Source organism: Choloepus didactylus, chromosome 10 (genome assembly GCF_015220235.1).
Source record: "Choloepus didactylus isolate mChoDid1 chromosome 10, mChoDid1.pri, whole genome shotgun sequence".
In the NCBI taxonomy this organism is placed as follows: domain Eukaryota; kingdom Metazoa; phylum Chordata; class Mammalia; order Pilosa; family Megalonychidae; genus Choloepus; species Choloepus didactylus.
In genome coordinates, this window is record NC_051316.1 from 30254686 (window position 1) to 30280042 (window position 25357).

The 25357-nt window shown below is 39.5% G+C and overlaps 1 pseudogene; it reads left to right on the forward strand.

Moving 5' to 3' along the window:
- Positions 1 to 971: 971 nt before the first annotated feature.
- Positions 972 to 25357, forward strand: part of LOC119545148 — a 30243-nt pseudogene continuing 5857 nt past the window's right edge.

Here is a 25357-nt window from a genome sequence, read left to right on the forward strand (position 1 = left end):
AGAAGAGGGAATTAAGGTCACATAATAGAATGAAAGACCAGATTCACATCACTTCTCAATCCCTGGTCATGGCACTTAGAGATCTTGGCAAGTTTCTTGACATCTCTGAACTCCAGGTTCTTCATCTATAAAATTATACCAATAAACGCCTCAAAAATTATTCTGAAAAAGGAGTTAACAACTGTGAAACACCTGTGGTATGGTAGGTACTTAAGTGCCATTTTCTTTTTTCATTCCTTACTTCTTTTCTTCACCCCTTTCCTTTCTTCCCATTAGGAGTAAAAGGAATTAGGTGGCTGAATTGAAAATAAACTCAGTAAAACTCAATAATATGATCCAGCTGCCCAAAATAATAATGCAAACTCAGGTTGCATTAATAGAAGCAGAGTATCTGGAATAAGGGAGATGATGACTCCAGTAACACATGTAAAATATTTTTCAGCACTGGCTATACTTTGAAAGTTCTACAAACAATTCAAAGTGTATACAGAAAGGGCAATCCTACATGCCTAAGGGCTTTGAGACTATTTCATTTGAGGCATTATTTTTTTAAGAAGGAGTGTTTCCCATGAAGAAGAAAAAATTTTAAAGGTTTTTAAAGTCTTTAAAATGCAACCCCTAGTAGCAAATACATCTTGAATCACAACCCAACAGGCACAAACATATATTTATAACTAAAACAAAATTTTACAAAACAAAATGTATCCTTCTGCTGGTGATACATTATGACATTCTCTTCTATTTCCTTTTTGTGAAAAATGCTGGTTGTGCTCTACTAAATTGATTTTTATAACCCACTAATGGTTTCTGCAGTTTGGAAAACATTGGAAAATGACATCTAGAAAGTCCTTTCCAGTTCTAACATTGAATAATTCTGTGAATAATAACTGATGACTGCAAGTTTCTAGGAAACCTCTTTTGGCTCAACATACAGAGGGCCTTTCAGATGGTCAGGAATTTCCAAAGAGGTAATGGGCTTCACAGGAGGTAGCGTGTTCCCCGTTTTTGCAGGTATGCAAACAGAAATTGACTTTAGTTGGACACTGCAGAAGAGATCTAAGCCTTCAGTGGTTGGTCTATACAGTTTTTGAAGCCTCTCCTAGTCTGAGCGTACATGTTTCTACAATTATCATAAGCACTCACTTGCAAATAAAAGCTAAAAGCTAATGTAGACAAGTATAAAAAAATAAGACAATGTTTTTACCATTATCCTTCCTTTCTAAGTCTATTGGAACAACTACAAAGGATTAGCAAGGGATAATTGTGGAATCTGAGACATAGAAGTTGTTTATTGCTCATCTGACAAGAGCTATCCCAGCTTTTGCCTATAAACTTTTTTTCAATGTTTGATCCAGCTTGATTTTTTCTACAGCTTTACACAACCCTTATTGGAACCCCCAAAGCTATTTATTTGTTCAGAAATTAGAATACCTCTGGATTTGATCGTACTAATATAGAAAGAATCATAAGGTCTATGAGAGTCTTAACCTCTAACTGAAATATTTATTTGATTAGATACAAAAGCAAGATGTTTCCATTCCTTTGGGAGGGTTTTTTGACATGCCCACGAACAAGAAGGAAGCAACTACATAAAACATGTTCTGTTGTAGAATTAGAGGTCATGGCATAACTTGATAAAGCAGAGAAGTGGATATACCTTCTTCTACCCAAGGGTGACATTAAAATTGAATGCCAGGTAACAGAGTTGCATATAAGAAATTTAATTCTTGGATACATACACTAATTTGGCTTATGTCCTGGAAGTAGATAGCTGATAGGAAGTAAGATGAAGTGATCATTATTGGGGGCACAGACCTGCTGCATTAAATCATGTCCATTTCTCTCTGAGGCACATGTTGTGCTGAGAGGTCATTTAAATCTTGCTTTCCCTAACCTCTCAAACCCCTACCACATAGCCAAAAGTTGCTTAGTCCAATACACTCAGAAGTGGCCATGGCTTCAGAAGGATGACTTCTGTTTATGCTTTGAACCCCAGGGTCTTCTGGTTATGATTTTGCAACTATCTTCAAATATAACTATTAATTATCTGTTTCTAATTGGGCCCAAAATTTCAATTTCCACCAGGTCAATTCAAATCATTTGACTCTACAATTCACTTAATTTCCAAATGTTCCTATTTAAAACATTTTGAAATGATGGGAAGCAAATTAATAGCAATCTGGTAGGTTTCAGTATTCCCATTATTCCTCGGATGCTTACAATGCTTTATAGTTCTCTGTCTGAGCTTATTCCAAAAGGAAAAGTAACCTCAACTGGCATTTTGTTGATCATCCCCTTCCCTGATGCTGCAAGTACACAATTAGGATTAGTTCTAGGGGACTTTGGGGGCCTTAGGGAGAGAAAATGCACAGACTGATGGGCTGAGATCATGGTCTTGTGGCCTGGTGGGAGCAGCAAGGGACATAGAGGCTTAGGAAAGAAAAGCCAAACGAGAATTCCAGACACTACCATTATTTCCATATGAGCTGGCTTTGAATCATTTACAGTTTACCTGCCCAAGAGTTTGGTTGGAATGCTTATGTTTTTGTGACAAATAGAACGTCTAGTTGGGCACAGAATGAAGAGTGGGTATGCTTGATCTCTTTGGGTGGGACTAGCAAGATTCAGTGGTTAGCAGGCATTGCTGCGTCTACACAATCAAACACCCGAGGGGTGAATTTTGAACATGTCCATTCTGTAGGCATCCTTTATATAAGTCTGAAAGCTGAGCTCCATAAGAATTTTTCATGTTTTTTTTTAATAGCATGTCTTTTATTAATGGAAAATGTGCCAGGTAAACAGAAATGAAAGTCACAAAAGAAGTTGTGAATATTTGTATTCAGTCATCATTTGGGGACACTTTTTTTCATTGTCAAACACCAGACGCCTATGGAAATAATAGGCAAGTTTTATTTCCTTGCTTTTCCAGTTTCTGTCCCTGGGAGGTCCTATGTGATATTTGGCCATTGGTCACTCAATTACCAGAGCCTTCCATCTGCTGTGTGAGGCAGGAGAGAGGCTCACAGCTGCATGGCCCCCGGATTCGCCGTGGGGTGGGAATGGGGGCTTAAATCTGACACCACAGGTTTCCATTTTGATCCTCTCTTGCTTTCTTGCAGCCAGCATCCTCATGCTCATTTTCCATCAAAGCCTTCTCTCAAGTGACCTGGGCTTTATGCTCATTAAGCGTTAGGTGGGGAAGGGTGGGTTGCAATTCATCAAAAATCAAAATCTTAAACCAAAGCAATGCAACCCCTGGGATGGTTTGGGTGGAGAGACGAAGGAATGTTTGAAATGCGGGGAGTGCCTGTCACCCCAAACCATCCCACACAGAAGCCTGGGCCAACTTGGAGAATGTATTCGTGTTGTCATTTTGTTCAAGTTTCTTAGTGTTCAAAACTAAATTAGACTCTAGAGTGAGGACAGCACCCAGGCCCGAGTGAGGAAGTAACCTTCCCAGGCTCCTCTCCGGGGTTCGAGGGTGGTGCTGACCGCAGGTGGTTCTTGCTGGTCCTGTCTCTAGAGGTCAGGAGGGTAAGTTTTTGCTTCTGTGTTCTCTTTTGTCTTTCTTTTTCTTCTTTTGAAGGGCAGTTTGAATAACGCCTTAACTTTAATGAGTTTCTCCACGGATGTTTCAAAGCTTCATTAAAGGGGCAGAATCAGTTAGGGGTACAGCAGGAACCAGGAGCAGTGGCCAGCTCAAACAGCGTCCCCGAGGCCAGGTGAGGTGAGCAAAGGGTCCATTTACAAAGGGGTGGGCAGGGTGGAGGGAAACAAAGGGGTGGTAGAGCTGCCCTGGAGGGAGGAGATGCTGGCTCCCCAAGATCTGCTGAGGCCGTGGTTCTCAAAGTGTAGCCCTCTGGATTCTCAAACTGTGGCCCTCCGGGTTCTCAAACTGTGGCCCTCCAACCACAGCCAAGCGTCGGCTGGGAACTCGTGAGACAAAGACCCAAGTCTTGTGTCTATTTGTCTAACAGGGACAAATAGAGTCACTGTGGTGTTTTGTAAGTTTCAACATTTGTAATGTGAGAAATTTCAAAACAGCCTAAATTGTCAAGAGTAAAAGAATGATTAAATTATAGTTAAAGGAATATTGAGCAGCCACTTAAAATGGCAGTGTTTTCAAAGAGTTTAAGTAAAACCTACACTCTGTTTTAAAATACTTTATTCTCTTTCTCTCTCCCTCTCTCCTATATATGTTTAGTGGAAAAAATGGAAAGGGAATAAACTGTTAAATGGTGCTTATCTGCTTGATAATGAGTGATTTAAATTTTGGGTTTGTTTTTTTCTATTTTTCTGTTTTCATCTACAGATTTATACCACTTTTCTAATCAGGAAAAGTAAATGTAATTTTTTTTTTAATACTAAGCCCATTGTGAGCCTCATAGTATTGGTGTACACAGAAAAGAAAAGCAATGCTGGTTCCCAGAGGTATTCCTGGAAATCTAGATTGCTGCAAAGACCTTGTTTTCTGTCCTGAAGCCACGTCAGGATCCCAGGTGCTGAAATTTACATTTATTTTAGTCAAGAAGATATTTGAGGATGAGAAAATCTGAAAACATCATTAAGAAGTCAAATATTGCACTCTCTTGAATGCTTAGTTCCAAAACATCTAGGGGGGAGAAATTTCTTTTACTTTTTTGCTGAAAGATTCTCGATAAGGAAGAAACTCCATTCTTAGGATATAAAGTTTGTAAAATTCCTTATATTTCATGGCCTAAGTCTGATCTTGCGAACTGTCCCCAGGAATAATTTCACCACCCAGCAGAGTTATAAATGACATGCAGAAGCACACTATGGATGAGTATAAAATGGATGTTGAACTAAAAAGCAAATGCCAGTATTACAATAGGGAGAAAGTAAAGAAGAGGGATTTAGTTTCTTTTCATCTTGTGCAGTATATAAGATTGGAGTAATTGATTCCAGGTGCCTAATGTTTGCACATTTATCAGTTGGGTTGTTAGGTTTTGAAAAATTATTTTTAGTATTGCTTTACATAATTTGGTTGAAAATATTTTGTCTTTTCCCTTCTATATAGTGTTTTGGTGGATGGAAGTTCTTAATTTTAATGCAATTTGAATTTAACTCTCTTTTCCTGTATCAGTCAGAGACAAGTTGGGAAAATAAGTAGTTCAACCAGGAAAAAGGGACCACACCATGTGGTTTAATAGAGAGAACTCAATCTTGAGAACTAGCCAGAAAAGTGCTGGAATTACTGAAAGGCTCAGCAGAGGATGCTTAGGCAACTAGAGATGAGCTACAGCAGGAAGTCACTGCTACTTCCGAGGGCTGGAGGGACAAAAGGGAGAAGTCCTTTGACTAGGCTAGGTAGGAGCTGATCCATGGCTGCCAGGTGGAGCTGGGACCATGGAAGGAAGACTGTCTGGGAGCAGAAATTCATGGAGGAGATGAAGTTGCAGCCAAAGGTTCTACTACAGTAAAAAGGGAAGGGGTAGCTTCTCTCTTCCTCCCTCCTACCAGACTTCAGCCAGTGAATCCCATTGGCCCAACTTAGCTAGAAGCCAGCTGGCAAGGGAGCTGTGAGCACAGTTTGCAGGGATCACGTATATGTAGCAGAGGAGAAAGACAGGAAACAGTACAGAATGTAAACAGCCAAATGGCATAGCCTTTATGGTTAGCACTTGTTGGGTCTTTTTCTTAGGATACCTTTTCTTATTCTTAAGGCATAAACATATTCTTCTATGTTCTCTCTTATGGGTTGTACAAATTTGCCTTTCACATTTTTTTTATTAGAGATATTGTGAGTTCACAGAACATTCATGCATAAAATACAGGATTCCCATTTACCACTCTATCATGAATACCTTGCACTGATGTGAATTATTTTTTTACAATTGATGAAAGCACATTTTTATAATTGTACTATTAAACTATAGTCCATGGTTTAACTTGGGGTTCACTGTTTGTGTAGTGTAGTTCCATGGATTTTTGTTAAATTTTTATTCTAGTAACATATATTCAACCCAAAATTTCCCCTTTTAACCACATTCAAATATATAATTTGGTGCTTTTAATTACATTTACCGTGTTGTGTTACCATCACCATCATCCATTACCCAAAGTTTTCCATCATCCCAAATAGAAACTCTGTTCCTTTTAAGCCTGAAGTCCCTATTTCCTACCCCTACTCTATCCCCTGGTAATCTAGATTCTAGATTCTGACTCTACGAGCTTGCTTATTCTAATTATTCCATATCAGTGAGATAATCCAATATTTGTCCTTTTGTGTCTGACTTATTTCAGTCAACATGATGTCTTTAATGAAGTTCTGATACATGCAAAAACACGGCTGAAATCTGCCTTTCACATTTAAGTCATCAATCCAGCTGGAATGGATTTTTGTATATAGTATGCAGTAGGGATGCAACTGCGAGTTTTCCCTTATAGCATCTCTATTGCCTCGGCACCATTTGTTGAAAACACCATTGTTTCTGTACAGTTCTGTAGTGCTACCTTTGTCATAAGTCAGTTGTCACAATATGTGTAGTCCTCTTTCTGGATTTGCTATTTTGCTCTCATGGTCTATTTTTCTATCCCTATGCCAATGCTACAATTTTTTGTGGTATCATTGCTTTATAATAAATGCTTTTTTCAGATAGAGCAAGTCCCCTCACTTTTTCTGCAAGTGAATTTTTCAAGTATTGGTTTTTTGTGTTTCTACATAAATTTTAGAATCAGTTTGTCAAGTTCCAGCAAAAATATCTCCAATTAGGATTTTTATTGGTATAGCCTTGAACCTATAGATCAAGTTGAGAAAAATTAATATCTTTAAAATACTGGATTTCCCAATCCATGAATATGCTATTATCTCTCAATAAAATTTTGTAATTTTCCTCATAGAGGGTTTGCATGTCTTTTATGACATGTTACTACTACATCATTGTATGTTCTTGGTACATAGAAATACAATTTATTGTCACATTTTTATGCGAGAAACTTGCTGAATTTTATTTAAAATTCTAATAGTGTGAGTATTCTTTTGGATTTTCTACATATGCAAACTTCACCTGCAAACAAAGATGATTTTGCTTCTTCCTTTCCAATACTTAAGCCTCCTAATACTGTACTGGCTAGGGACTTCAGTACAATGTTGAATACAAGTGGTGATCTCAAGCATTCTCCTGTTGTTCCCAATTTCAGAAGGAACTTTCAATGTGATTCAATCTAGTATAGTGTTTGCTGTATGGTTTTGTACATACTGTTTGCCAAGCACAGGACATTTCCATCCATTCCCATTTACTAAGAGTTTCTTTATTAATTATAAATGGATGTTGACTTCTATCAGTAATGTTTTGCATCCACTGAGAACAATGTCTAATGTATCTCTTAAATCTGTCAATAGGATGAATTATATTAATTGATTTTCAGGCAACTAGGCAATCTTGTTATAAACACAACATGGTCATAATGTATTTCCCTTTTTATATATTGCTGTATTTAGTTTGCTAATATATTGTTTAGGGTAGCATTTATGTTCACAACTGAGATTGGGCTAAATTTTTTCTTTCTCGTAATGTCCTTGCAACATTTTGATATCAAGGTTACACCAGGGAATTAGAATCCTATTACTGCCATAACAAATCACCACAAATTTAGCAGTTTAAACAATGCAAATTTATTTTCTCATAATTCTAGAGGTCATAAATTTGGCCCAGGTCTCACCAGGCTAAAATGAAGGTGTCAGTTTGGCCGTATTCCTTTCTGAAGTCTCTAAAGGAGAAGCCATTTGCTATTCATTTGGGATGTTGGCGGAATTGAGTTCCTAGAGATTGCAGGACTGAGGTGCCCATTTTGTTGCTTGCTGTTCACTGAGGATCATTACCAGCTTCTAGAGGCCGCTGTATACTTCAGCTGGAAACTCCCTTCCTCCCTCTTCAAAGCCAGGAACAGCCAGAGGTCTCTCTGACCTCCTTCCATGGTCACATTTTTCTCTGACTACAGCCAGAAAAATTTGTTCCCTTTCAAGAACCCATGTGATTTAGATCGGGCCCATTTGGATAATCCAGAATAATCTCCCCATTTTAAGGGCCATAACCTTAACACATATGCAAATTCCCTTTTGCTATTTAAGGTGACATAGTCACAGGTTCCAGGAATTAGGGTGGACATCTTTGAGGGACCATTATTCTGCCTATCACAACCAGTAAGCCAGGGAGTTTACTATCTTTTTCTAGACTCCAAAATAGTTTATGTTAAATTGGTATTCTTTTACTTCCTTGAAAGTTCAATAAAACTTGCCAGTTAATCCCCTGGAATTTTCTTAGTAAGATGATTGTTTTGTCTACTAGTATATTACTCATGATCAAATAGACTATTCTATAGTTAACAAGTCTCAGTGACTTAGGACAGCAAAGGTTTATTTCTCACTCATGTCACATTTGGATGCAGATTGGGCCAATCTTCGTGATGGAAGACCCCAAATATGCATCAAAAATAGAATGGATAAATTATAGTATATTCATACTTTGGAAAAATAACATAGCAACGAAAATGAACCAATTTGAACTACATGAAACAGCATCGATGGATCTTGCAAATATAATGTTGAATGCAATGAGCAAGAAACAAAAAAATTATACAGTATTTCTCCATTCATATAAAGTTTAAAAGCAGGCAAAACTATTTTTTTCAGGAATGCATAAATAAGAGGTAGAAGAAAAGCAAGAAAGTGATTGCATAAAAGTCAGGACATTGGTTGCCTCTAGATAGGGAGAATACTTTAGACCACTCCAAGGTTCAAAAACTCCCTCTTTAAAGCCATCTTTTACTAAGCCTATCTTAAATTTCTTGATCATCATCTTGGAAGCTCCTCCTTGTCTTGATAATGGAGTGGATACAATCTTAAAGGTGCATTTACCAAAAGGAAAGGAAAATATATATTAAATTACAGTATCATCATATACATGGAAGAGGTTATTAATACGGAAAATAGATTTCAAGTGACAAGAGGCAGAGAGAACTTGCATTCCCTAAACCCTCACATTTGGGGGTAAGATGAAGCTGTATTTCTGTTTCAAACCCCACCCTGGTCAAGCAAATTCTTTGTATTCACTTTTATTTCCTAATTTCTGGTGTGTGTGTGCACGTGTGTGTGTGCCCATGTACGCATGTGTGCACCTGTCCATATATGGCTTATTCCGAGAGGTGCCTTTCACACAGAATACCATGTGACCTGTTTCCCTGGGAAGTCATGTGTGTGTTTGTGTTTGTGTGTGTGTGTGTCTATGTGTGTCTGAATTGCCATATGCATCACAGCCATTTGTGGGTCTTTTATTGGCAATATTGGGGTTTCAATACATGCTTCTTAATAACTACAATGGAAATAATCATAATTTAAAATAGTCCAAGGAACAAATTGAAAAGGGCACATTGCATTTTATAGTTAATACAGTCAAGTTTGTGGGTCTGTGACTAATTGGTTGAGGTTATATGCAGAGTTGGATTGTGTTATTTATTTCCCTTAAACCCCATTACCCAAATTGGTTTCCTTGATAATGTCTAAGATGTTATTGGATATTTCATGAATGAAAAAATGCATTGGTTAAAAGTCTTTGGGAGTGTGATTTTTCTGTAAACCTACTACATCTGTAATAAAAAATATGAGAAAAAATTAAATAATGAACTCAAAATAAAGTATTTGAGGAAAAAAGGGATTAAACAATTTTGACTTTAACACACATTGGCAGAGCCAAAATAATAAAGAAAAATCAAAGAAAGACCTCAGTGGTTTACTTTACCTATTCATTCTCAATTTCCATTGAAAGAAAGAAAAAGTATCTATGGAATTGTATGCTTGCCTTATGAGACATACACAGGAAATAAAATATTTAGATTCTTTTATGGTCCATCAGCAATGCTTTCATCACCCACCATAGCTTTAGACATACCCAAGAAGAAAGTCCAAATCATATAGTTTTCTTGCAAATACTGAAATGGCTAAATTCCATGGGGTCATTGTGAAGATGTAAATATAGTCTGAATAGTTGATCATGTCCACCTGAATACAGTAAGTTATAATAAGCAACACAGAAAAAAAAAACTTTTCACTTTTTAAAAACTGTAATCTATGAAATACTGTACCAATGCAACTTTAAGAATATGTCTAAAATCTTCTATAATTAAATAAAAAATGTAGGATTATTTTGCAAGCATGTGTGTAGCAAAAAATTTCACACCATTAAAGAATGAAGTAACTCACAAACTACTTACTGAAGAATGGGAATTTCCTTTACCCCATCATTGGAGTTATTTGCCTTCACTATAATTGAATTCAACAACCTCACAGAGCATCAAAGGGGGAAAGTGTTTCCATATGCTAAATGGCTTTCTTTTAGGGAACATGACACAAATAATCTAGGGGAGGGCTACTAAAACCACATGTAAGCCATCTCTGATGACAGCCTGGAGCCCAAGCTTGTGTTGCAAGACTAGTGAATGGAGCATTGCAATACAGTGCGTGTGGGCTCCAGTCTTCAGCAATATTCTCACGATCATGTTCAATACTTGTTCCCAGTCTCCTCAAATTCACACGAGCTGTTCTCTCAGGCACCTAAGGCCAAATAGGGCCCCACAGGCATCTCAAAGTCAAGGAAATGTTTTCTCTATGATTAGCTTTAGTCAGTTCCTCTCATCCTCCATCACCTCCCTCCCAACAACACTTTGTGTATTTATCCTTTGAGAGTCACCTGTTAGCAACAGCACAGCCATTTGGTCTTTGGTCAGGAACAAGCTGCTGCTACTGAAGTGTGTTTAAACCAGAAATAAATATGAATTACTGGGCAATTACTTAGCTTAAGAACAAACAGGCCTGCAATAATTAACTGAAGGATGGGCCTTTCATTTTTTTAAAGTTAATTCTTGGAATGGTAGGGACTCTGTAACTGTCAGCTCTATTACTATTTAAATGGTAGTAAATGCATCATTGCAAAAACCCCTCTGCGGTATGTTGTCTTTATTTTATACATGAGCAAACCAAAAACAGAGATATTTTAGCCATGAGCATAAAAATGAAGTTAAGCATGATTCCTGACTAGTGAATTTATTTATTATTCCTAAAAAATGAGGGAACGAGTGACCAAAAAAATCATATTTTTCTATAGTGAAAATGTTTTGCTTTAGTGTACCCCTTAATGCCTCAAATATATGTTGAATTTTACTATGTGCCCAGCACAAAGATGGGTATTGGGAATAACTAAAAAGCACCTGCAAATTTCATTGCGCTTCTATGCCACGTTGCCTCTAGTTAGCTCAAAGCTCATTAAGGGCCTTATTAATGTTGACTAGGGTGGGGCATAACATGGAGTCTTATAAACAATGACAGTGACAATTGCTAACACTTAACCTAGCACGTTCTGTGTACCATTCTAAGAGCTTTCCATACATTAATCTAAGGTGGTGTCTTGGTTTTCTAGGGCTGCTATAACTAAGTACCACAAACTGGGTAGCTTAAAAGAGCAGAAATTTATTGTCTCACAGTTCTGGTGGCCAGAAGATGGAAAACGAGGTATTGGCAAGGCCAATGATCCTGCTGACATCTCTAGAGAAGAATCTATTCTGTGCCTCTCTCTTGGCTTCTGGTATTTGCTGGCAATACGTAGCCTTCTGTGGCTTGTAGTTGCATCATCTGCCTCCCCCATCTTCACATGGTCTTCTCCCCAGTATCTGTCTCCTGGGTTGTGTTCAAATTTCCTCATTTTCTAAGAACACTAGTTGTATTGGATTAAGGGTCCACCCTACTCCAGTATGACCTCATCTTAACTATGACATCTTGAAAGACCCTATTTCCAAATAAGGTCACATTCGCAGGACCAGGGATTAGGATTTGATCATGTCTATTTAGAAGACACAATTCAACCTATAGGTAGATACTAGTATTATCCACATTTTACTGATAAAACACAAGGAAGTTAAATCAACTTACCCAGGATATAAGAATTGGGAAGTCTGGTTCCACAGCCCACATTTTTTATCATATCTATTGAATGACTTAATGAATAAATGCTGTTTTAATGAAGGAAAAATGAAGTTCACTTAGCACATGTAGGTGTCAGGTATTGCTGGAAGAAGGAACACAGGTACAAAGATAGGGACTTGTACTGCCTGGTACAGTAGCTGCAAACCACACATGGCCATTGAGTATTTGAAATGTGGCTAGTCCAAAATGAGATATGATGTAAGTGTAAAGTTCTTACCAGATTCCAAAGACTTAGTATAGGAAAAAAGTGTGAAATATATCATTGGTAATTGTTACACTATTACATTTTGAAATAACAGTATTTTGGGTGTATTGTGTTAAACACAATATTATTAAAATTGATTGCATCTATTTCTTTTTACTTTTTAATGTGGTTACTAAGAATTTTTAAATTATACATGTGATTCGCATTTGCGGCTTGTATTATATTTCTATTGGACAGTGTTATAGACACGTAAAGAAGGACTGCTCATCTGGGGAATTAGATGTGTTGGGTACGACTGACGTCCAAGCTGTGCCTAGGGGAGCAATACAATAGATGGGGGCATGGGTCAAATATTGGGCAGGATGGGACTTATCTTGCCAGGAATGAAGACAACTGAAGGTCTTCAGCAGGGAAATGCCCCCTCAGATCTGGGCATTACAACCATACCTCCAAACAACAGATGAATAGCAGAGGTTGGATATTAGGACAGTGAGGAACCTATTTCATCAGATAGATGAGCGATGCCCAAGGCCCCACCTTGTAGCAGTATAATTGGAGGGAACTGCATGGGAGGTGGAGATAGGATGAGGTACAATTCACTAGTAACTGCTTGGCAGGGGGGATGCAATAGGGAAAATAACCTGGGTATGGTGGCTGTAGAACATTTAAGCTGTCAGCTGAGACATGAAAACAAATGTGGGGGGAAATAACAAGCTTAATTACAGATGTGCTGTCTTTGGGTTCTTTTGTTAATCATTTAGTGCAGGCAACTGAAAAGACAATTATGGGCTTCAGTTTGGGAGTCAAAATAAAAAAAAATTAGAGATTTTTAAATTAAAAATTTAAAAAGATTTAAATTTAAAAAGATTTGAGAAGTGTAGTGGACAATATAGACATGTGCTTAGTCTTGGTCTGCATTCCTGTGGGTGTGAATCCATTGTAAATAGGGCCTCTAGAAGATGTTATTTCTAGTGAAGCTGTGGCCCAACTGATTCAAGAAGGGCCTTAATGTGGATTACTGGAGTTCTTTATAAGAAGAAGAAATTCAGACATGGTGAGAGAAAGCCCCAGGGAGGAGCAGAAGCTGGAAGTCAATGGAACCCAGAGAGAAGACATTGCCATGTGACAGGAAAGCCAAGGAACCCAAGGATAGCTGGCCAGAATGTTACCAAGTCCAGCCAGAAGCAAACCTTGTAGCCTCTGAAACCATAAGCCAATAAATTCTCATGGTTTAAGCCAAAACCAGTTTGTGGTATTTTTGTCATAGGAGCCTGGAAACTAAGACAAGTAGGATTTTCAGAGAGAGTGAAAAGTGTGAGAAAAAGATGAGAACCAAGGATGGACTCTCACAAGAAGTGAGGAGATGAGGGAAAGTAGTGAGGTGGGGCATCGATTTTTGAGGGAGTTTGGATGAAAAGGAGTAGTGAAGGAACTGGAGAAGGAATACCTAGGGGGCATCAAGAGAACATGGAGAGGGTGCTGTCATGTAATTCCAGCAAGCAAAAAGGTTTGGAAAGGAGCATATAGTGAATAGGATCAAATGCCTGCTAGTTCACACTGGAAAGGGCCTGAGAAGTGGCCACTAGATTTGACCAATAGGAGCACATGGATGACCTCAGTAACAGTAGTCAGTGACAAGGAGGGGATAGAGACCAGACTGTGATGGGCTGAGGGCAAGTGGAAAGAAGTGGTTGCAAAGACAAATAGGGGTAAGGTGTAGCTAGAGGACAAAAGAGGATTGAGGGAGGCTGTGGTACCATTTTGTAATACAAGGCAGACAAGGATCCAGCAGAGAGGAGAGAAGGAAGGATGCTGTCCCAGGATGGGGCGGGGTGGAGGGAAATGAACGCAGTTAAAGGTGAGTTTGGAGCTGGAGGACTCTCACGTCTGGTAACCTCAAAGCTCTCTGTTTTGGTTTGCTAATGCTGCTGTTAAGCAAAATACCAGAAATGGATTGGCTTTAATAAAGGGGGTTTATTTAGTTACAAAGTTACAGTTTTAAGGCCATAAAATGTCCAAGATAAGAACCTTCACTGGAGGATGGCCAATGGCATCCAGAAAAACCTCTGTTAGCTGGGAAGTCACGTGGCTGGTGTCTCTTCCAGAGTTCTGGTTTCAAAATGGCTTTCTCCCAGGACGTTCCTCTCTCTTCTCCTGTGCATTCTTCAAAGTGTCCCTCTTGGCTGTAGTGAGCTCACTCCTTCTGTCTGAGCTTATACAGTGCTCCTGTAAACTAATCAAGGCCCACACTGAATGGGCGGGGCCACACCTCCATGGAAATTACCTAATCAGAGTCATCACCTACAGTTGGGTGGGTCGCATCTCCATGGAGGCACTCAATCAAAGAATTACAATCTAATCAACACTAATACGTCTGCCTACACAATACTGCATCATAGAATATGGCTTTTTCTGTGGGACATAATACATACAAACCGGCACATTCTCTCACCAGTAACATCATCTGCTGTTGGGTGGGCTGTGAGTAGATGGAGGGCTTGATGTGTTAGCCTATAGGTTTTGAAATCTTTATAAACGAGCAGGTGAGAACCACTTGAAATTTGTTATTTGACACTCTGAAGTTCCAGTGAATTAAGTCGCCCCGTTTGGCATTAGTCAATTCATGTTCTGGCATCACCAGCCTCTATCTAAAGTTTTTCTGGAAAATCTCTCATTCTGGCCTCTATTTCACTAATACTTATGCCTTCCAAACCTCAGTATCTGAGTTACATGTGCATTGTTCCTAAAGACTTCCAAGGGAGTTCAAAACACAGGAGAGACCCATTAAGTTGGTCCACAGGTAGGCAAGTTGTCTCAGGCACATTATCAAAAATCTAAGATACTGAAAAAGTGTGTGGGAATCTGAAGGTTTCTATTAATCTGTTGACAAAGGAGAGAATCAGAGGCCAGAAATTCTATAACCTGATTTGCACTTACCTTGTTTGAATTGCGTGTTTAGTAGTTAGGAAGAAAGAGCAAAAAAAAAGCATCCTACATTACGAGGTCTCAGGGAGAGGAAATGGCAGAAATAGACCAAAATGTATACACAGAAATTTAGTTTACAGTGGATGTGGAGAAAGAAGGAAAACAATGGAAAATCAACAAGCTTTTCAAAGAACAAAAGCTGCCTCTCTGCTTTATTCCTTACCGCAAAATAGATTCTAGATGAATAAAACAATGTCAATATTAAGAAGACATCAAAAAATTAGAAGAAAACATAGCTGAATATGTTCCTTACAATCTTGAGCCTTTCTAAGCTTTTCATTTAAACAATCATAAATTATGAATCTGATGACTTTAAACATCTATATAGTATAAACAAAACAAAATAAAAAGCAACAACCCATAAACAAAGTTGAAGATAAAAGCAAACTAGAAAAAGAATAGCAACACATGTGACAAAAAGTTAGAGTTCCTTTTCTAAAAACATTATAAATAAATATAAAATGAGTATATAATATCCAAAGGCAATTTATACCCAAAAAGAAATACAAATGGACAAGGGAAATGAAAATAATATAAACCTAATGTCACTAGCAATCAAAGAAATGCAAATTTTTTTAAAATGAGGAATTTTTTACCTCTAGGTTAGCAGGTGATAAAACCTATTGCTGATAAAAATCTGAACTACGAGGAAATTGACAAGTGGAAATACCGAATCCTACCATCCTTCTGAAGGGTTGGTCAGTTGTATTAAGTTACAATATTGTAAAATGTTTATTTGCTTTGATCCAGAAAAGCTACCACCAGGAATCTACTCTGATGAAAACAACGCATAAGGATGATTGTTGCAGCATTATTTATAAAGAAAAGAAATAGAAACAGCTTGAACATCCACTACTGGGGAACAGATTAAGTGAACTGTACACACATACAATGAAATAGGCAATCACTAAAAATTACAAGATTGAATGCAGATCGATTAATTGACTTGGAAAGATAGTCATGATTTAATGCTTAAAACAATCCGTTTACAGGGCAGCATGCAATATGATCCCATTTACATTAAAATATCTATATCTGCATCTATATAGATATAGATATATCATAGAAAGATGCCTGGAAGAATATTCAAATGTATATTCAAAATGTAAACTGTTCTCTCTAGGTTGTGGGACTTGGAGTTATTTACATCTCAGAACTTTTCTTGACTTTATTTTTTTTTTTTACAAATGATCATATACCAAGGAATATTAATACAAAACAACATTTTAACTAATGACATTTCTAGAACAAAATTTCAAACGGGAAAGATTTCAAAGTAGAGAAAAGAAGGAATATACACTATTACTGATAAGCAAGTCTATTGTGGAAAAAGACACTGAAAAAATACAAAACTAAATCTCATATTGCAGAGCATTGGGAAAAGAATGGTGACACCGAACCTTGGAAGAAAACTGAAGAGAAACAAGGAGAGGTCAGTTTTGGTGTCTTAGTTTGCCAGGGCTGCTGTAACAAATACCACAGACTGGTTGGCTTAAACCACAGGAATTTCTTGTCTCACAGTTTTGGAGGGTAGAAGTTCAAAATCAAGATGTCAACAGAGCCATGCTTTTTCTAAAGTCTGTAGCATTCTGGTGATGACTTGCAGGAAATCTATAACTCAACCTCTGTCTTTGTCACATGGCCATCTGTCTCCTTGCTTCTAACTCCTCACTCTTTCCAAATTTCCTCTGCTCGTAAGGACTCAGTCATATGGATTAAAGTCCATGCTGATTCAGTTTGGCCTAAACTTAACTAATAACATTTTTAAAGCTCCTATACACAAATGAATTCACATCTACAGGACCAGGGGTTAGGATTTAAATATCTCTTTGAGGGGACATGATTCAATCTATAACACTAAGTTAGGATCATTTCTCATTGACTCATTTATTCATCAGACATTTACTAAGCAGCTACTATGTGCCAAGCAATGGGGTCCCAAAGATGAACTAAAAGCAGCTCCTGCCTTTAGGCAAGAAGAGATCAAGTCTGGAGGGAGAGGCAGCTACACAAAAGGACAATGCAACGTGGCACTGTAATAGATGCCTGAGCAGCATCCTAAGAGCAGGCAGATTTTAACTCTGCCAAGGATATCCCTGAAAACTTTAAGAAGAGGGAGATTTGACCTGATTTTGAAAGGAGAATTAGCAGTGTGTCAGTTACAGAGGGGAGGCGTTCTAGTTTGCTAATGCTGCCATTATGCAAGATACCAGAAATTGATTGTCTTTTATAAAGGGGTTTTATTTTGTTTCAAATTTACAGTTCTACAGCCTTAGAAGTGTCCAAACCAAGGCATAAACATGAGTATACCTTCACTGGAGAAAGGCCATTGGTGTCCAGAAAAATCTCTGTTAGCTCAGAAGGCACATGGCTGGTGTCTGCTTGCTCCCAAGTTGTGTTTCAAAATGGTGTTCTCCAAAATGTCTTTGGGCTTAGCTTCTTAGGGAAAACTCTGGGCTAGTATCTCCAAAGTGTCAGCAAAAGTCTTTCAGTGGCCATCTCCAAAATGTCACTCTCAGCTGTTCTGAGGTCATTCCATTTGTGAGCTCTTTTATAAGACTCCAGTGATTAAATCAAGACCCACCCTGAATGGAAATAATTCATATCTCCATGGAAATAATTCAATCAAACATGTTACCCACAGTTGATTGAGTCACACCTCCATGGAAACATTCAGTCAAAGGATTCCAACCTAATCAACACTAATACATCTGCCCCCACAAGACTGCATCAAAGCACATGACATTTTGGGGGACACAATACATCCAAACTGGCACAGGAGGTGAAGGCCATTCTAGGCAGATGAAAAGAACATGTTAGGTAACCAAGTTCCCCCAGAAAGCAGATTCTGGACAAGGGTTTTTGTGGAAGTACTTTAGTGGGAAGTGTGGTCCCAGGGTCAGGAGAAGCAGAGCAGAGAAGGGTTGAAAGCTAACACAAGGATGTATTCTTGAGTTGGAACTGTTATAAGTCACTGGCTGCTCGATCCTGCAGGACTATCTGAAAAGGCACATGAAATGGGTCTCACGACCATCTGTGTTGGTAGAGAAAGGAGGAATCATTTACTCATTGGCTCCCATCCCCTCATGGAGCATGCAGTCCTCCATACATCCCAACTACATAGCTTTGAGTGAGTTCCCAGTCTTCACAGAGACCACAGAGAAGTCCTGGCAGAGAAGGGAAGAGAGAGCTTGAGTCCAGAGCAGGCAATTTCAGATTACATTTGCACTGAGCTGATAGGAGCTTATGCAGTAACTGGTCACCATGGCAGTGGCTGAAACTAGAGACAGGGAAGGCCAATAGGATCTGATACACTCTGCCCCTTGCACCTCAGACCCATTCCTCTGCACATGGATCTCCCTTCAAGATATCTAGCCCCAAACCATAATACAGTTTTCCAATTTTATGAGAACAAGAAGATCTCATTTCTTTCCTGAGAGGAAAGGTAAAGCTCAAAGCAATCAGAAGCCTCCTTACAGTATTGGCCAGTGCAATATTTGAAAAGATATAAGGCAAGAAATTCAGTGAAAGTGAAACATGCTATAGACTCTAATGCTGCAGCAGGTCCCAAAGCTGTAGTTGACATTCATTATCACCTTCCTCCTCTACCTATAAGAGATGGCCCTCACCTTCTGTCAGCACTTCAGCTACTCTGGGTTTCTTACCTAATGAATGTCCCAGACTTTCAGACTTGACAGATATGGGCCTTGAGTCGACTTGCTCTTGTTGGGCCATGGTTGGCACAATTGCCCGTTCACTATTATCACTAGCTGTGAAAGTCTCCATGAATCTTCTGGGTTCAGACACACTCTTTCTGGCTCCCACTGTGCAGCAGCAAGCCTCGCTCCTCATGATAATTAGGGCCAATTACCCCGAGATTTGACAAATATATACACCAATATAATCCACTCCCTAATCAAGATATAAAATATTTTCCATAATACCAAGGAGTCATCTTGTGTTCATTTCCATTCAATTTCCATCCCCCAAAGGCAACCACTATTCTGATGTCTATTAACCGATGTTAGTTTTGCCTGTTCTGTAACTTTATACAAATAGAATGAGAGAGTATTTACTCCTGGTGTCTGGATTCTTTCACTAAACATATTGTTTTTGAGATTCATCCATACGGTTGCATGAATTCGTACTTCTTTTCCTTTATATTACTGTGTAGTATCCCACATACGAATATCACAAATGGATTATGTATTCTACTAATGAGAGACATTTGAATTGTTCCTACCAAGCATCCTGGCTGCAAAGTCTGTAGTCTTAACCGTAACACTGTTTTACCTCTCAGATAAGGATGATCAGAGATGCTAAGTAATGGCCCAAGTCACACAGTTATTAATGAAGTTCATAAGGGACAAAACTTGTGCTTGAAACCACAATTAACTGACCGAAAGCCTAAACTCTTTGCAATGCAACACACTGTCTCCCAAGGACACAGCTCCAAAGAGTATCTTTATCACATCCGGTAAGTCTCCTTACCCAGAAGTATCTTTTCTCTTAAAGCCCATAGGCTCTAGCAAAATTCCCTTTCATAATGGACAATGGCTGATATTTAGTTTTATAGCCCAGGCACTTTCACTGTGCTTCTTTATAGTCTGAGAGCCTTAATATTTGAAATACAATACCATTTAGTTACAGTAAACACATAACCCGTCTTTATTGTCAGTGATTTTTTTCTGTTGGCTTTCTCTGAGTGGCTGCCTTAATAAACAAGCAATTACGGGGAAATGCATGGGTAAACAATGCATTTCTTTGGGGGAGCTAATAAATCTTTGGCTCCACTGTCTCAATTTTTTCATCCGCTTTATTTTCTCCCGTTGGCCTGAGTCTACATCAAACCACACAAGAGAAATAATGAATCAATTGATCAATTCAAGAATCAGTGGCTCTGTTTTGACATTCTGCATTAAGTAGTAACTAATTGCCTGATTCCAGACGCTTTTTCAAACATATCTCAGCAATCAATAGGTCAGTGACTATGTTTTAAATAGAAGAGCAGCTTCAGCTGGGCCAGAAGACAAGCAGGCTCTACAATCGGTGTCTTGAGTGTGGTAACTCCAAGTTCCTCCTGCCTTGTCCTGGAGAGATTTTGCTTCCTTCATAAATGCTTTCTGAGGCTCCTGGGTGACCACTGTCACAATCAATGCCTCTCCCACAGATACCGTAACACAGGGGGCAGAAGAATCTAAGGGCCCTCCTGTGGAAGTGACTAAGGAGGAGATGGAAAGGTGAAGAGACATATGGGTCTCTTTGCTCTTGAGCAAAAGCTGAAAACAGAATAATAGAATCAGAGACAGGAGTGGGGGGTTTTCTCTACCCAAGAGAAACAATGAATAACTGAAGCAGCTTTCATGCAGCATGATAAAGGGCTTCCCAGCATGCTTCAAGAAGGTCTCCAGAGCACAGGGAGAAGGGCCCACAGCCTCCGGTGGCCCCTTTCTCTCCCCCTCGTGGTCTTGGACTGAAGTCACCCTGCTTTAATGGCGTCCTCCTCATCTTCAGAAGAAGCTAATGTCTGTAGCATCCTAGCAGCTTTCGCCCTCCCTGAAAATCCATGGGGGGTACTCACCAGAGACAGGGAAACTGCAAAACCAGAAAGCAGGCTTGCTTTCTTCCCAGTGTCCTACAGAAACCTACAGAAACCACCTTGTCCCTTGAGGCTTTAGTCTATCAATCACCCAGACCTCCAATATCCCCTGAGCAAACTGTGCCTCAGATGCCCCAAGCCCACATAATCATGATGAAGGGAAAAGAAAAAGAGCTTCTATTTGAAACTCAGAGAGAAGGATGGCACCATCTCGTCCCATTAAACTACCCTGGAAGGAAGAAGATATGGGATTGCCCTCCAAGGAGTCATATCTGTGGTTCCACAGAGTCTGGGAGTGACTGGCCAAATGCTTTGATGACTACACAATCCCATCTCTTAAAAACAAATGCCTATTTCCATGCACAGGCCTGGGATAATAAAGTCTGAATGAGAAACTGAAGAAAGAAAAAACATGACCTATAACCAGATTTACCATTGTAAATAGAATGCTTTTCAGTTCTTTCCAGGAGGCATCAGCCATCCCTCAGGAAAAGCAGGGAGGATGGGAGCTGAATGACATTTCTTTGTACTGTGGTTTATTTGGAAAGGTCTGTAGAACCACATTTTTGCTACAAAAGAAGAAAATCTTCTGCTCCCGAGAGAAACAACTTGTCTTTGGTCTCAGCAGCACACACACACTCCCCAGCCAAGCTTCTCTTTATACACAAGGGCCAGCCCTCCACAGCATCTGGGCCAGTGGTGTTACAGTTTCTACACAGGGGCCTTTCCGTGTGGAGATTCAGTGTGAGAAAACTCATGTGTGCCCTGGGGGTAGGTCTCTAAGCAGATATCAGAATTCCAACAGCTACCATGTATTGCCAGGAGCCATCCATGAATGCTTTCTAAAAATTACCTTAATTAACCCGTTGCTCATCACAGCAATCCCATGAGTTGGTTTTATAGACTCGATTTGACAGATAAGGAATTTAAGGTGCAGCGAGATTAAACAAAGTGCCCGAAGTCACAAAAGAAAGGAGTGATAAGCAAAATTTCTAACCCTAGTTTGCATGACCCCAAACTCCAAGCCTGCGACCATCCTGCTCTGTGCCTTCCATCCCCGGGGCTCCCAAAGGAAAAACCCAAGAGAAGATGTAGAGTAAGGACTCTGGTTTTGTGCCTCCCAACCTCCCATTACAACCATGTTCCCCACTAGCGTTCCTCCTGAACAGTCTTCACCATCCAACAGCGAGTGGGAGATCCATCTCTTGAGACTCAGATGTTAGAGGATGTGCTCAATCCACGACACAAGCGCTTCCTGAGGTCTGGCCCCACTGTTCACACATTTCTTCACTCTGCACTTGTTGGCAGGCTGACAACTCAGGTCCCTCCCCTCGGGGACCAGATGTTCTGTTGCTAATGAGGAGAGTTAGCTCATCCGTCTTCTTCAAAACATGGCGACATGTTCATTTAATAAACACTCTCCTAATAAAAATCCCGTCTGTTTTGCGAAGCACACCAACAGCTCCACTGGAAAATATCCTCTCTTGAATGCATCTTGTAGAGCTGGGATACCAGGCACACCCTCGTCCAGGCGGTGTAAAGGGGGATCAGATTAAATCAATTGTCGGTTAATTCAAGAAAATCTTTGCATTTTGAGCCCACAGATCTGAAAATCAGAAAGTTGGACAAAATCACAAGTATTTATTGAGACCTGATGTTGCCCATCACCCTGCCAGCTCTCACCCTCAAGTGGCAAAATATGATGAACAAACTTCACACAACAACAAGCAACACAAAACAGTATTTAATTAAGCACAGAATTATGGGATGCTTAGGATAGAATAAGGTCAAAGAGGACTGGAGAATGCAGGGAACCCAGAGGACAAACATAATTTGTCTGATACAGAAGCAAGAGAACACCAAGCAGTTAACTTCTATGCATAAATAGCATAACCCATATCAGTCAGCGTTCTCCAGAGAACCAGAAATCAAAGATATGTGTATGTGTGGATATAGATATAGATATAGATGATATAGATATAGATATAGATGATATAGATATAGATATAGATATATGTGTGTGTTTACACATACATGTGTGTAGGTGTGTATGTAGATATAGAGATATGTAGATATATATAATTATAAGGAATTGGCTCAGGTGATTATGGAAGCTGACAAGTCCAAATTCCATAGGGTGGGCTGCAGGCTGGAAATTCCAGTAAAGGTAATGTTGCAGTCTTGAGGCAGAAATTCTTCTGATCTGTGGAACCCTCACTTCTTACTGTTCAGACCTCAGACTGACTGGATAAGACCCACCCACATTATGGAAGTTAATCTCCTTTACTTAAGATCAACTGCTTGTAGATGCTAATCCCATCTGCGACACACTGCCATGGTAACAATTAGGTCAGTGTTTGACCAAACAACTTGTCACCATAACCATAACCTAGCCAAGTTGACAAATGTCAACTACCCATACAGAGGTCAGTCCATATAGACATGACCTCAAAACTGTCTTTGACTTACTTACAAATTGAAAATAAAAAGACTACCATAGGATTTCAAACAACTCCATTCTTGACAATATCAGAAACATTGAAAGTCATCATTGTAAAATGTTTGTACAGAATTACCTAAAAGCTCTAGACAGCTGAGCAGATTATATTCCACCGTGTAAATCTACACTCTTATTTCCAGTCCTAGAATCAACACTCTTTGAAAGGAGCCTGATGTGAACAGAGTTTTGGCCAACCCTGACTTATTAGTTTAGAAGGCGAATTAAAGAGAAAAATTTAATATTTCATTTAAACTTTATACAAGCAGAAACAGAACACTTCAGAAGCCCAGGATATTATTTTTTTTAATTAAGTTTGATAATAAATATACAGACTTAGAGCAACTTCTAAAGGGAAATGTGATCTCTTCAGTCAAAAGGAACCTGTTAAAGCAATCAGCTTTACAGAGGGAGAACTAGAAATAGACACAGATATTGTGAGTCTGTGTCATAGACACAGACTCAATTGACAGACACATCCTAGAGGCTGAATTCATTTTCCCCCTTCAGATGAAAACTGGAATTTCTCTAGGTTCAAAGCACAAAAGCAAAAACTTTTTTGTGTGCTGAGGCAACTCCAAGTAATAATGTATATAGCATTTGTTAACTATCTCGTGCCCATTCTCAAATCCTAAAATTGTCCTACATATCTTGATTCCAAGTTTTCTGCTCTCTTTCTTGACCTTCGTGTATGCATTCAACTAATGTTTGCTGGGCAACTACTATCCATCAGTCATCAGGCTGGGGTTGCTGCAGTGACTGAGGAAATGATATTCAGGGTCAGCGACTCAAAGGGCATTTCTGGTTCTAGCAGCATCCCAAGCTGGACTAATTGTGTCAGTCCTCTCATGGATGTATTAGTCAGGGTTCTCCAGAGAGACAGAATTAGTGGATCGTGTGTGTGTGTGTGTGTGTGTGTGTGTGTGTGTTAGATTTATTGCAATGAATTAGCTTATGTGATCATGGGGCCAGCAAGCCTGAAACCTGTACAGCAGACCAGCAGGCTGGAAACTGAGGCAAGAGTTGTTGCGATCTTAAGTCCAAAAGCCACAGGTTAGGCCAGCAGACTGATAACTCAGACAAGAGCAGATGCTGCAGTCTTGAGGCAGAATTTCTTCTCCAGGAAACCTCAGCATTTGCTCTTAAGGCCTTCAACAGATTGGATGAGGCCCACCCACATCATGGATGGTAATCGCCTTAAAGTGAATTGATTGTAGATGGTAATCTCATCTACAACACATCTAAACTAATGTTTGAGTGAGTACCTGGGTAGCATAGCCCAGCCAAGGGGACACAGAGGATCCACTATCACACATGGTAACCCATGAGTGGAAAGAGCCATTGAGGTTCCATCTTGCATCTCATTTGTGTTCACCACAGTGTTTGGGGTGTCTGCCAGGTCCGATGAAGCTCTGGAGTGCCCCACCCAGAAGGGATATTCACAGAAGGGATAGCTGCTGGAGAAGAACTCACTCTAAGGGAAAAGATGGTCAGGCAGATAATTATAGGGAGTCTGACTTCTCCTTCACAAGCTCATATATGCAGGAAAAGTCATATTATTGTGTCAGAATTAAAATCTTATAAATCTGATTCAGAACCTCTGTCCCACAAGGCTGGAGGGAAATTCCACTGTGTTATATAATGGGGTTCCTGCCCTCCCCAGGGTCATGTGGAAGTCCTAGGATTGTTAAAAAGAGCTGATAATTCAGAGCAGTTATTCCAGCTATTAGTGCTGTGTAACAAATTACCCCAAAACTCTGTGGCTTAAGACAACCATTTTATTTTGCTCATGATTTTGTGAGTCAGGAATTTGGCACAGGCAGCCTGTGCCATTCTTGCTTCAGTCCCTCATGTGGTTGCAGTCAGATGTCAACAAGGGCTGAAGTCGTCTGAAGGCTACACTGGGCTGGACATCCAAGAACAAAGCTCTGAAACCCACAGATGTCTATTCCCCTCCCTTCTCTAAGGAGGACCCAACATAGTCTCTTCCATGAGTTGAGACTTTTGAGAGCAAAAACCAGGAAGGTTAACCACAGGAAACTTCTCTTCCTGCCCAGAGAACACCCTAAGACCTGG